The sequence below is a fragment of the Corythoichthys intestinalis genome, chromosome 9 (genome assembly GCF_030265065.1).
Source record: "Corythoichthys intestinalis isolate RoL2023-P3 chromosome 9, ASM3026506v1, whole genome shotgun sequence".
NCBI lineage: Eukaryota > Metazoa > Chordata > Actinopteri > Syngnathiformes > Syngnathidae > Corythoichthys > Corythoichthys intestinalis.
This window is the reverse complement of record NC_080403.1, coordinates 43,838,654-43,851,289: the sequence shown is the minus strand read 5'-3', so window position 1 is coordinate 43,851,289 and position 12,636 is coordinate 43,838,654. Positions and strand designations below refer to the sequence as shown.

Here is a 12,636-nt window from a genome sequence, read left to right as displayed (position 1 = left end):
GCGAGGGAAGTCCGCCATAGAACAGTATTGTTTGTTGCATTGCTTCTCGGTAAGATGCCACGGCGGTGTGTGGCGATGTTTTGTTCTCACTCAAACGAAAAGTTGTATGAGTGGCCAAAGGATAGCAGGGCACGTAAATGGACATCTTTCGTTCGCACGAAGCGAATGAATTTCACGCCATCATCGAGTAGTGTTCTCTGCTGCAAACACTTCAAAGATGCCTGCTTCCTTAACCGGTCTGCTTATCATCAAGGATTTGCCAAAAAGTAAGTGTGATTTTTGGATAGATGACTGATGACTTTGTCAAAGCAGAGCTGCCAACTGTTGTGGAATGAACAGTATAAGCTAGCGACGTTAGCCTAAAGTTAACTCGTGGCAATCTCCGATCATAGTTGTTGTTGCGTTCGCTAGGTTAAGCGTGTTTAAATTGTGCGTCATCTACAATCTTGTCCGAAAGGGTTAATCCACTGTCAATCAGGAAAGGGGTGTGGATGTGCACATAAGCGGGTCGGCGTCGCGGTAATTCACGGTCACGTTGCAGTAAGAGACACACACCGCCGGTGAGTCTGTGCACATTTATTTGTATTTGTATTATGTATTTCCACCTTTATGCTTCAAGCATTGCATTGCATTTGTACGGTTCGCCGTTTCTTTCACGGTGATCGCTTGATAGCCTTCTAGTTTGTGTTTCGCCGCTTCGCGAGAGCCGCTGACAGGTGACAAGTGTTGCTTTTAATGTCTGCTGGCAGCGAATCAGCGAGCGCGCCGGTCACGCAGTGAATCATGGGAAATGTAGTCTCGGGACAACACTGAAGTGGTGCTTTGTAATCTGTTCGCTTGTGTGAAAAAACTACATTTCCTCACGCCATTAGACGCCACTTTGTTTTCTTATTGTTGCCACAATAAAGTGGAGAAAGCCATCGACGACTGTGATATAGTGGATATTATTTAGTTGTAATACGGGAGTTCACCAGTAGAGGGTACGCATGTCATTTAGATGTGTTATTGTTTGTGCCTTACTCCTTGACTAAATAAAAGTTGTTGTTCAGTCACTTGGCAAGACGTTGAGTAAAGTTGTAAAAGCCAATAAAGGTGTCGTGTGGGTCACTCGGTCAAGATATAACAACGACTCATCTCCTTCTTTCCCCCCAACGTTTTTATATTATTATTTTATATGCACGAGAGCTGCCGGATCTGCCAAAATGAACATGAAGTCTGATTATTTTTTTTTTTAACAATGTCATCAGATAGACAAAAACATAAAATTATGTACAAATGCCTGCATCTTCAAATCATGAAAATAATAACAGCATATATCTTACCAATGTTGTAATCTCGATGGGTCTTGTATCCATTGCATGTCAGGTAGTCGAGGCACATTGTTTGCATCCTGATTAGCGTCTGGCTAATACATGTGAGGTCCAACAAAAAATTCCAAGCTCCTCTTCTTCCTCCAACTCTTTAAAAACTTGGATCTCCTCCCTTGCGCTCGATCTATCGCTTATATCGCTGTTTGAATCATTGTTTGAAGGGCTTTGTATGGCGGGCGTATGTATGGAGCTGCCATCGCGTTCCCGGTGTGACGTATCACTTCCGGGTTCGCCCCCTTTCAGGCTCGAACTTCGGAAACGCGATTTTTTTTGTCAAATATACAACATATAAATAATTTTTTCATGCTTTTTTTTGTTGGACAATGTTTAATTACTTTACTTGTGACCCTATTTGGCATGAGAAGAATTACTTCACATTACTGCTTTAAGTGCAATTCCAGGTCACTTTCTGTTGTAGTTGTTCATTTTCTATTAATCTTTGGGCTTTTATCAGTCACTTCCTGTTGATTTCGAGGCATCCCTATTCATTCCATGTCACTTCCTGTTGATTTTGGGACATTCCTGGTCACATCCTATTAAATTCATGTCACTTCCTATTGACTTTGGATCACTTCCTGTTAACTTTGGGGCATTACTGGGTCACTTCCTGCTGATTTTGGGACGTTCCTGGTCACTTCCTGTTAAATTCAGGTCACTTCCTATTGACTTTGGATCACTTCCTGTTAATTTTGGGGTATTAATGCGTCACTTCCTATTGATTTTGGGACGTTCCTGTTTATTTTTGGGCATTCCCGGTTCATTTGGTGTTGATTTTAGGTCACTTCCTATTGATTTGGGGGCATTTACTGTGAATTTTGGAGAATTTCTAAGTCCCTTCTGGTTGATTTTGCGTCACTTCCTGTTGGTTTTGTGACACTTCGTGTTGATTTTAGGTCACTTCCTATTGATTTTTGAGCATTTACTGTTAATTTTAGAGCATTTCTGGGTCACTTTTTGCTGATTTTGGGTCACTTCCTGTGGATTTCGGGTCATTCCTGGCCACTTCGTATTGATTTTAGGTCACGTCCATTGATTTTTGGGCATTTGCTGTGTTTGGAGCATTTCTGGGTCAGTTCTTATTGATTTTTCATCACTTCCTGTTGGTTTTGTGGCATCCCGGGTCACTTCCTGTTGATTTAAGGTCACTTCCTATTGAGTTTTGGGCGTTTACTGTGAATCTCGGTGCATTCCCTGGTCACCTCCTGTCAATTTTGGGTCACTTCCTGTTGATTTTGGGTTAGTCCCAGTCACTCGGCGTTGATTTTAGGTCACTTACCATAAATTATGGAGCGTTTCTGGGTCGCTTCTTGTTGACTTTGCGTCACTTCCTGTTGGTTTTGTGGCACTCCGGGTCAGATCGTGTTGATTATAAGTCACTTTCTATTGATTTTGGGGCTTTTACTGTTAATCTTGGGGCATTCTCAGGTTACTTCATGTTGATTTTGGGTCATTCCCAGTCGTTTGGCGTCAATTTTAGGTCAATTTCTTTTCATTTTTGAGCATTTACCGTTATTTTTGGAGCGTTTCTCGGTCACTTCTTGTTGATTTTGTGTCACTTCCGGTGGATTTCGGATCATTCCCGGCCACTTGGTTTTGAGTTTAGGTCACTTCCTATTGACTTTTGGGCATTTACTGTGAATGTTGTGGCATTCCCTGGTCACTTCCTGTCAATTTTGGGTCACTTCCTGTTGCGTTGGGGTCATTCCCAGTCACTTAGCGTCGATTTTAGGTCACTTCCTATTGATTTTTGAGCATTTACCGTTAGTTTTGGAGCCTTTCTGTGTCACTTCTGGTTGATTTTGCATCACATTCAGTTGGTTTTGTGGCAGTCCGGGTCACTTTGTGTTGATTTTAGGTCACTTCCTATTGATTTTTGGGCATTTCCTGTTAAAATTGGGGCATTCTCAGGTCACTTCATGTTGATTTTGGGTCACTTCCTTTTGATTTTTGAGCATTTTACCGTTATTTTTGGAGTGTTTCTGGGTCACTTCTTGTTGATTTTGTGTCATTTACTGTTGGTTTCATGGTCACTTCTTGTCAATTTTGGGTCACTTCCTGTTGAGTTTGGGTCATTCCCAGTCACTTAGCGTCGATTTTAGGTCACTTCGCATTGATTTTTGAGCATTTACCGTTAATTTTGGAGCCTTTCTGGGTCACTTCTGGTTGATTTTGCATCACATTCAGTTGGTTTTGTGGCAGTCCGGGTCCCTTTGTGTTGATTTTCGGTCACTTCCTATTGATTTATGGACATTTACTGTTAAAATTGGGGCATTCTCAGGTCACTTCATGTTGATTTTGGGTCACTTCCTTTGGATTTTTGAGCATTTTACCGTTATTTTTAGTTTTTCTGGGTCACTTCTTGTTGATTTTGTGTCATTTCCTGTTGGTTTCATGGTCACTTCCTGTCAATTTTGGGTGACTTCCTGTTGAGTTTGGGTCATTCCCAGTCACTTAGCGTTGATTTTAGGTCACGTCGTATTGATTTTTGAGCATTTACCGTTAATTTTGGAGCCTTTTTGGGTCCCTTCTGGTTGACTTTGCATCACATTCAGTTGGTTTTGTGGCAGTCCAGGTCACTTTGTGTTGATTTTAGGTCACTTCCTATTGATTTTTGGGCATTTAGTGTTAAAATTGGGGCATTCTAAGGTCACTTCATGTTGATTTTGGGTCACTTCCTTTTGATTTTTGAGCATTTACCGTTATTTTTGGAGTGTTTCTGGGTCACTTCTTGTTGATTTTGTATCATTTCCTGTTGGTTTCATGGTCACTTCCTGTCAAATTTAGGTCACTTCATGTTGATTTTGGGTCATTCTCGGTCACTTGACGTCGATTTTAGGTCACTTCCTTTTGATTTTTGAGCATTTACCGTTAATTTTGGAGCGTTTCTGGGTCACTTCTTGTTGATTTTGTGTCATTTCCTGTTGGTTTCATGGTCACTTCCTTTCAATTTTGGGTCACTTCATGTTGATTTTGGGTCATTCCCAGTCACTTAGCGTCGATTTTAGGTCACTTCGTATTGATTTTTGAGCATTTACCGTCAATTTTGGAGCCTTTCTGGGTCACTTCTGGTTGATTTTGCAACACATTCAGTTGGTTTTGTGGCAGTCCGAGTCACTTTTTGTTGATTTTAGGTCACTTCCTATTGATTTTTGGGCATTTACTGTTAAAATTGGGGCATTCTCATGTCACTTCATGTTGATTTTGGGTCACTTCCTTTTGATTTTTGAGCATTTACCGTTATTTTTGGAGTGTTTCTGGGTCACTTCTTGTTGATTTTGTATCATTTCCTGTTGGTTTCATGGTCACTTCCTGTCAAATTTAGGTCACTTCATGTTGATTTTGGGTCATTCTCGGTCACTTGACGTCGATTTTAGGTCACTTCCTTTTGATTTTTGAGCATTTACCGTTAATTTTGGAGCGTTTCTGGGTCACTTCTTGTTGATTTTGTGTCATTTCCTGTTGGTTTCATGGTCACTTCCTGTCAATTTTGGGTCACTTCATGTTGATTTTGGGTCATTCCCGGTCACTTGGCGTCGATTTTAGGTCACTTCCTTTTGATTTTTGAGCATTTACCGTTAATTTTGGAGCATTTCTGGGTCACTTTTTGTTGATTTTGTGTCACTTACTGTTGTTTTTGTAGCATTTTAGGTTCACTTACTCTTATGGCTCCCCCCAAAAACTCTATTTTTTTAATGTTATTTCATAGTACAGTACTTAAATACATACGCTTGAAAGTATTTGTGATTGTCTCTGCAGCGGCCATCTTGACCGTAATCCATGACTGCGCCGCGATGGAGTTAGCGCTAAAAACTCACCACAAAGGCAAAGCTCAACAGATGCGAAAACACCCCAATGCAGAACATGAAAGAGCTAACGACCGACCCGGTGAGTTCATATTTGGGCGTTCCGCTGTCAAATTGCCGCCTAACACGCGTGTTTCCACTGCGACAAATCGGTCACAGCGGTCGCCCTGTGGGTGGAATTTATGCATCTGCTGACTCAACACCTGAGTGACCGCTGGACGGACGACTCGGCGGTTTGCCTGTCAGCCGTGGAGGTTTTAGGAGGACTGGCCAAGGTGGACGTGAGAACGGCCCTGCAGGAAAAGAAGCGAGCGGTCGCTTCGGTCTGTCGCTACATCGAATACCAGTGCGGTCGTCCTCCTCCGCTTCACTCCAGAGAACTTCACTCCATCATTGTGGCGGCCTTCCACTGCCTGAGCGTGTGGCTTACAAGGCACCCTGATATCTTGGAAGATGAGGTTTACGCTACTCTTGTCACCATACTAACATTTTCAACTCGTTATCGATACACAAAAAAGTACTCAACACAGTTCCAATACAAAAAAACAAAATTAAATGTTATTTTTTTATCATTGACCCGTTCAGCGTTTAACCATTGGTGGTCGCTATATTTTATTCGAATCGCACCAAAATTAACATGAAGTGACTCGAGAATCCAGTTAGTCCCCAGGTTACGAATGAGTTCCGTTCCTACGCTGGTGACGTGACCCAAATTTCCGCATTAATCAGAATTAACCCTTCAATTCAGAATAACTATTTAAAAAGTCCAAAAGTATTGTATTTTGTTTAATGGTGGAGGATACATTGCCCTCTGGTGGCACCATTGGGTCTGGCTGGACTGTCCCGATATAATAATTAGGGCTGTCAAAATTATCGCATTAACGGGCGGTAATTAATTTTTTTAATCAATCACGTTAAAATATTAACGCATTTAACGCATGCGCGAAACGACCCTCTCACGCATTGCCACAAACAGACTACAATGGTGCCTTTTTATGTGTATTGAGAGCTAAGAGGCAGAGAACAGCGAGTGGCGTGGACACAGGCATTCATTGGAACCGCGTTATTTATTGGTATAAGTTTTGCCATCGCTTCCAAAATAATTAAATCTATTGTGGTGTGCTATGTGGGGAAGAATGACAGGAGATGATTTTTTCTTAACACCCTGTATTGAACACAACGCAGAGAAGATATACAACTTGCAGCCACCACTGACAGTCGTGGTTGCCCAACTTCCCATCATGCATTTGGGCAGTTAAGAACAGTCGCTACAGTATCATTTAGTGAAAGCACAACAAAAATAATATTCCTATCCCTCAAAAAAAATAATGTTCACAAAAAAGAAAAGCGCTCAATGCAAAGAGAACTGACATTGCCAATCAAAATAGTTATGCAAAATACACATAAAACTTACTCAGACTTTGGTCAAACTCTATTCAAACAGTTCGTTTAGCTCAACAAATGAGATGGCAATATTTAGTCACAATATACAAACTATCAAAATTACTATAACTTGTACTCACATTTATCTTTTAAGAATTACAAGTCTTTATATCTGTGGATCTCTTTCACAGAAAGAATGTTTATAATGTTAATGCCATTATTTTATTTATAAATTATATATATATATATTATATATATACTATATATCATAATATATTATTATTATATTATTATAGATTTATAATTATAATAAACAAATACAGTACTTATGTACAGTATGTTGAATGTATACATCCGTCTTGTCTTATCTTTCCATTCCAACAATAATTTACAGAAAAACATGGCATATTTTAGAGATGGTTTGAATTGCGATTAATTACGATGAATTAATTTTTATGCTGTAATTAACTCGATTACAAGTTTTAATCGTTTGACAGCCCTAATAATAATGCTTCGATACAGGAGCACTCAGACGTCTCACATGGATAAAGAATAGCTGCGCTCTGGTTTGGCCCACATAAGGCTGTAAGTTGTTTCAGCTAATACTGTATATGTTTGTTTATGCATTGGTAATTAATTTAAGAGCTTCAGTTTGTGGAGTAATGTGTGAGTAATTTGCTGTGAGAATTGTGAATACGTTAGCATTTGTAGCATTTAAGATAGCGGACTTTTGTTAGGCAAATTAGGCTTGTTTATTAAATTTACATATTGATCAGACTAGATGGACGTTTGAACACCAATCGTTTTGTGTCGAGTATTTTACTGTTAAAATGCGTGTCGTTTTAAACAGACGTGTACATACAGTATGTGTGTTACAGCTTTACAAATTGTCAAAAGTGAAGGAAAAAGCTTCAAAAAGCACAATTTGCTGTCTGTCGAGCTGAACTTCATGTTTAGCGAGGACAAAACAAGTCATGTTAATCAAGCAGAGTAAAACATAAGGTACTGTGAGGTACAATTCGGTACTGTTTGTGCGACAAAAAAAAAAAAAAAGAAGACTGGAGACAAAATGGCAGACGAGACTCTGGCATCATAAAGTCGAAATCGCGCAAGTCAAGTACATAACCCAGGGACTATCTGTACCCCAAAATCAACTGTGAATGACCCCGTAATTGCCCCAAAACCAACAGAAAGTGACCTGAAATTAACGGGAAATGACCCAAAAATGCCCCAAACTAAACAGGAAGTGATCTTTAAACAAGGAGTGACTCGAAAAGGCTATAATTTTAACAGCCTCAAAACCAACAGGAAATGAACATCAGATGACCGGAGAAGTGGTTAGACAGTTGAGATTGGCAATACGGTACTACAGTGAAGTAAATAAGTATTTGAACACCCTGCTATCTTGCAAATTCTCCTACTTAGAAATCATGGAGGGGTCTGAAATTCTCATGGTAGATGCATGTCCACTGTGAGAGAGATAATATGAAAAGAAAAATCCACAATGTATGATTTTTTAAACAATGTATTTGTGTAATACAGCTGCAAATAAGTATTTGAACATCTGAGAAAACAAATGTTAATATTTAGTCGTTTTCATGGTTTCATTATCAGGTTTGCACACACAGTCAGAGGGATCTTGGCCCACTCCTCCATTACATATCTTCTCTAGAATAGTCAGGTATCTGAGCTGTCGCTGAGAAACACGGAGTTTGAGCTCCCTCCAAAGGTTTTCTATTGGGTTCAGGTCTGGAGACTGGCTAGACCAGGGGTGGGCAAACTATTCCACAAAGGGCCGCAGTGGGTGCGGGTTTTGGTTGCAACCCATTAAGAGGACACCTTTTCACCGATCTGCTGTTTTACAAGTGCAATCAGTCGATTGCTGTCAGGTGCTTCGCATTTCTGCTGAAACCGCATTGGTTAAACTATCTGTGCTGGGTCAGTTGGAACAAAGACCAGGACCCACTGCGGCCCTCGAGGACAGGTTTGCCCACCTCTGGGCTAGACCATGCTAGAACCTTGATATGCTTCCTACAGAGCCACTCTTTGGTTTTCCTGGCTGTGTGCTTCGGGTCATTGTCATCTTGGAAGACCTAGCCACGACCCATCTTCAATGCTCTGACTAAGGGAAGGAGCTTGTTCCCCAAAATCTCACATTACAGGGCAATACAGTCATCCTCTCTTTAATAAAGCGCACTCGTCCTGTCCCATGCACAGAAAAACACCCTGAAAGCATGATGCTACCCCTCCCCCATGTTTCACAGTAGGGATGGTGTTCTCAGGATAGTACTCATCATTATTTTTCCTCAAAGCACGGTAAGTGGAATTACAAACAGAAAGTTCTATTTTGCTCTCATCTGACAACAAAACTTGCTCCCATGACTCCTCTGCATCATCCAAATGGTCATAGGCAAACTTAAGACAGGCCTTGACATGTGCTGGTTTGCGCAGGGGAAACGTCCGTGCCATGCATGATTTCAAACCATGACGTCTTAGTGTATTACCAACAGTAACCTACGAAACGGTGGTCTCAGCTCTTTTCCAGGTAATTGACCAACTCCTGTCGTGTAGTTCTGGGCTGATTCCTCAGTTTTCTTTGGATCATTGAGACCTCATTAGCTGATATCTTACATGGAGCTCCACTCTGATTGAGACTGAACGTCATGTTTAGCTTCTTCCAATTTCTAATGATTGCTCTAACAGTAGACCCTTTTTCAACAAGCTGCGTGGCAATTGCTATGTAGCCCTTTCCAGCCTTGTGGAGGGGTACAATTTTGTCTCTGATGTCTTTGGACAGCTGTTTTGTCTTGGCCATGTGACATGTTTGATTGTATGGGGTGGACAGGTGTCTTTATGCAGCTGTCAACCTTAAACCGGTGCATGTGATTCAGGATGATACATGGACTGGAGATGGACCTTTAATAGGTAGACTAACAGGTCTTTCAGGGTCAGAATTCTAGCTGATAGACGGGTGTTCAAATGCTTATTTGCAGCCGCATCACACAAATAAATTGTTAAAAAAAATCACACATTATGATTTCTGGATTTTTCTTTTTAGATTATCTCTCTCACAGTGGCCATACACCTAAAATTTAAAAAAAAAAAAAAGACTCCTCAGTGATTTCTAAGTGGGGGAGCTTGCAAATTAGCAGGGTGTTCAAATACTTACTTTCTTCACTGTATGTGATGTATCAATGAATCAGGAAGTGCTGTCTTGCTTGTAAGGCTAAAATGTACTGGAAGTGACCCATAAGTACTGTGAGAGAATTTTATTAATGCTTAAAACACAACCATTATACATCATATTTTGTATGCTTTTGTTATGCTTGCATGAGAACATTATAGCATTAATCTGTTAAGTGTGCCTCCCCATAGCCTTCACAATATGCCCAAATATGAACCGCTATGTTCCTGTTTTCCAATATGCCCTGAATGAAGACAATGTGGCAACTATGGCTTATCAGACTTCGTTCTAGCCACAGCCGGTGTTCAAGGTCTCAGCTCAAAGATGTTTTTGATGGAAAAATACCCAGGTTTGTGAGATGATGAGTTTCGTTTCTTAGTAAGTTTCGTTTCACGGTGGGCTTCGCCACCGCCCTTTCAACAGTATAAATGTCCAGCCTCTATTGTACTTCTTTGTACTTTCTGGGTGATCACAGCTCCTTGCTGGGTCACATAGGTTTGTACCCGAGCGCTCTTGTTCGTAAAGCCTTCGAAGAAAAGCAATCCATGGTTGGGGTCGTATTCATTTCTCAAATCGAGCTATCGAGGTAACACTTGTCTTGGAGTTCAAAATTTGAGCTTCCCTGACAAGTACCCTCAAATGAACAAGGAAGTAACCCATACCTATTCACAGCAATAGACTTTTGAGGACAGGCTGTGAATGGTCATCTTTCAATGGTAAATGGTAAATGGTGTCAATGCCAACATTACTAACCGTATCTACTTACTAACATCTGTGTGTCTTCCTTGTATCCAGAAGTTCTTGGTGGAGCTTCTGGAGGTGGTGGAACTCGGTGTGTCCGGCAGCAAGTCCAGACAGGAAGAGGAAGTATGGTGTCCAGGGGAGAAAAAAATGAATCCCGTCTCTCTGAGAGTCAAAGAGGCAGCTGAGGCCACGTTCAACTGGTAAATATTGATCTGTGAAGTCGACGTGTCAAGACGAATGTTGAGTCCTGAATAAATTCTCATCAGGAACGTCATCTTGTCAGCATCATGCAGGTATCTGGAGCATCCCCGTCTTTGGACAAAGAAGCCAGCTCTGGCCTGAGCGAAAGAACCCTGAAAAAATTCCGATACTTTTCTTTGGATGATTCCGTGATCCTAGGAATTCTAGAACCGGAATCTGAACCAGGTTTTTTTGCCGTGGACCAAATGTCCAGAAGACTCCAGATGAATTGAGGTTCTTTTGCCTAGACTCACTCACAGTGCTGATCCGAGGACCGTTTTCGCTCCGCTCCTGGAATTTCCGGCACCGCCTCAAGCCTAGAGAAGGAACGCACAACTCTGAGGCCGGAGAAGGAAAAACCAGGCCAAAAGTGCGTCAGGACATCACCCTGCTCCGAATACATGACCGCGTATGTTGATTCTTTTTTGCAGAAAGCGCTCAACCTTGAGGACGGTGGCAGTGGAGCCCAGGTGCATGCAGGGATATCGCACCGCAGCACCGGTCCGGAGAATTCCCCGCTTATCGATGACATCAAGACAGTTCCTTTGGTTAGAGCAGACCTGAGTATTCCTGACCTATGGGAGAGCCTGAGTGAGGAGGTGAGGACCTGGGGATGAGGCGGAGGAGATGCTTGTGGGTTGCACTGACACCGATACTAGTATCGGTACTGATACGGTACTGATTACATCATCAGTATCATGGAGTACATAGAAATAAAGAACCGAAGCTGTGCAATATATACTTTTCGAGAACTAGTTTCTAACTGCTGATTGCCCTACTCAAGATGGCTGCCAACTACGCACACCGCTCTAAATGACTTTACTTTTGATGTTCTGCTAAAATGGCCGCCCTGAAGCCATTTCGGTAGGGGCAATGAAAGGTCTTTTCATGCTTCTGTCATGAAAAAACACTTTACCACGGATTAGACGTCGATGACCATCAATGGCAGCCAATTAGTTAGTTTTAGGATATTTCTGGGTCACTTCCTATAAATTTTGGGCTACTGAACAGGAAGTGACCTGAGAATAAATAGGAAATTTTGGTGTTCTTTCAGCTGAAGAAGTGCCTGGATCTCCTTAGAGGAACCCTAGAGCGACAAAAGCAAGCGGAGGCAGAGTCCCACCTTTCCGTGGGCGACACGACGTGTATGCCTCCTCTTCCCGCTGCCGGCGTCCAAACCGCCAGGCTCTTCCTTTCTCACCTGGGCCTGATGACTCCTGAGACCCTGAAGGTATGCTCTGAGAAAAGCCACTCTTAGTCTTAAAAGCCTTCTTTGAAACCCGAACTGTGCGCAGGAAGTCAGCGGCGGAGGCGTTCCGGCTCAGTTGGCGTCTCTGGACGCGTCGTTGTCGGGATTTTGCCAGGATCTGAGAAGTTTGGACATGCTCTCGTCTAGAAGCGAGGAGTCGGTCTTGATCTTCTACGTGAGGGCGAGGCAGAAGACGGCGGCTGAGGTCTCGGTTCACCTTACCTTTAAATCCGTGAGACGGAAGGCAACTTTTAAAATCATTAACTAGGGCTGTCAAAATTATCGCGTTAACGGGCGGTAATTAATTTTTAAATCAATCACGTTAAAATGTTTGACGCGATTAACGCACATGCCCCGCTCAAACAGATTAAAGTGACAGCACAGTGTTATGTCCACTTGTTACTTGTGTTTTTTGGTGTTTTATGCCCTCTGCTGGCGCTTGGGTGCGACTGATTTTATGGCTTTCAACACCATGAGCATTGTGTAATTATTGACATCAACAATGGCGAGCTACTAGTTTATTTTTTGATTGAAAATTTTACAAATTTTATTAAAACGAAAACATTAAGAGGGGTTTTAATATAAAATTTCTATAACTTGTACTAACATTTATCTTTTAAGAACTACGAGTCTTTCTATCCATGGATCGCTTTAACAATGTTA

General features: G+C 41.7%; 1 pseudogene; it reads left to right on the top strand.

The window, feature by feature from the left end:
* Positions 1-12,636, top strand: part of LOC130922188 (ral GTPase-activating protein subunit beta-like) — a 43,808-nt pseudogene that overhangs the window by 17,395 nt on the left and 13,777 nt on the right.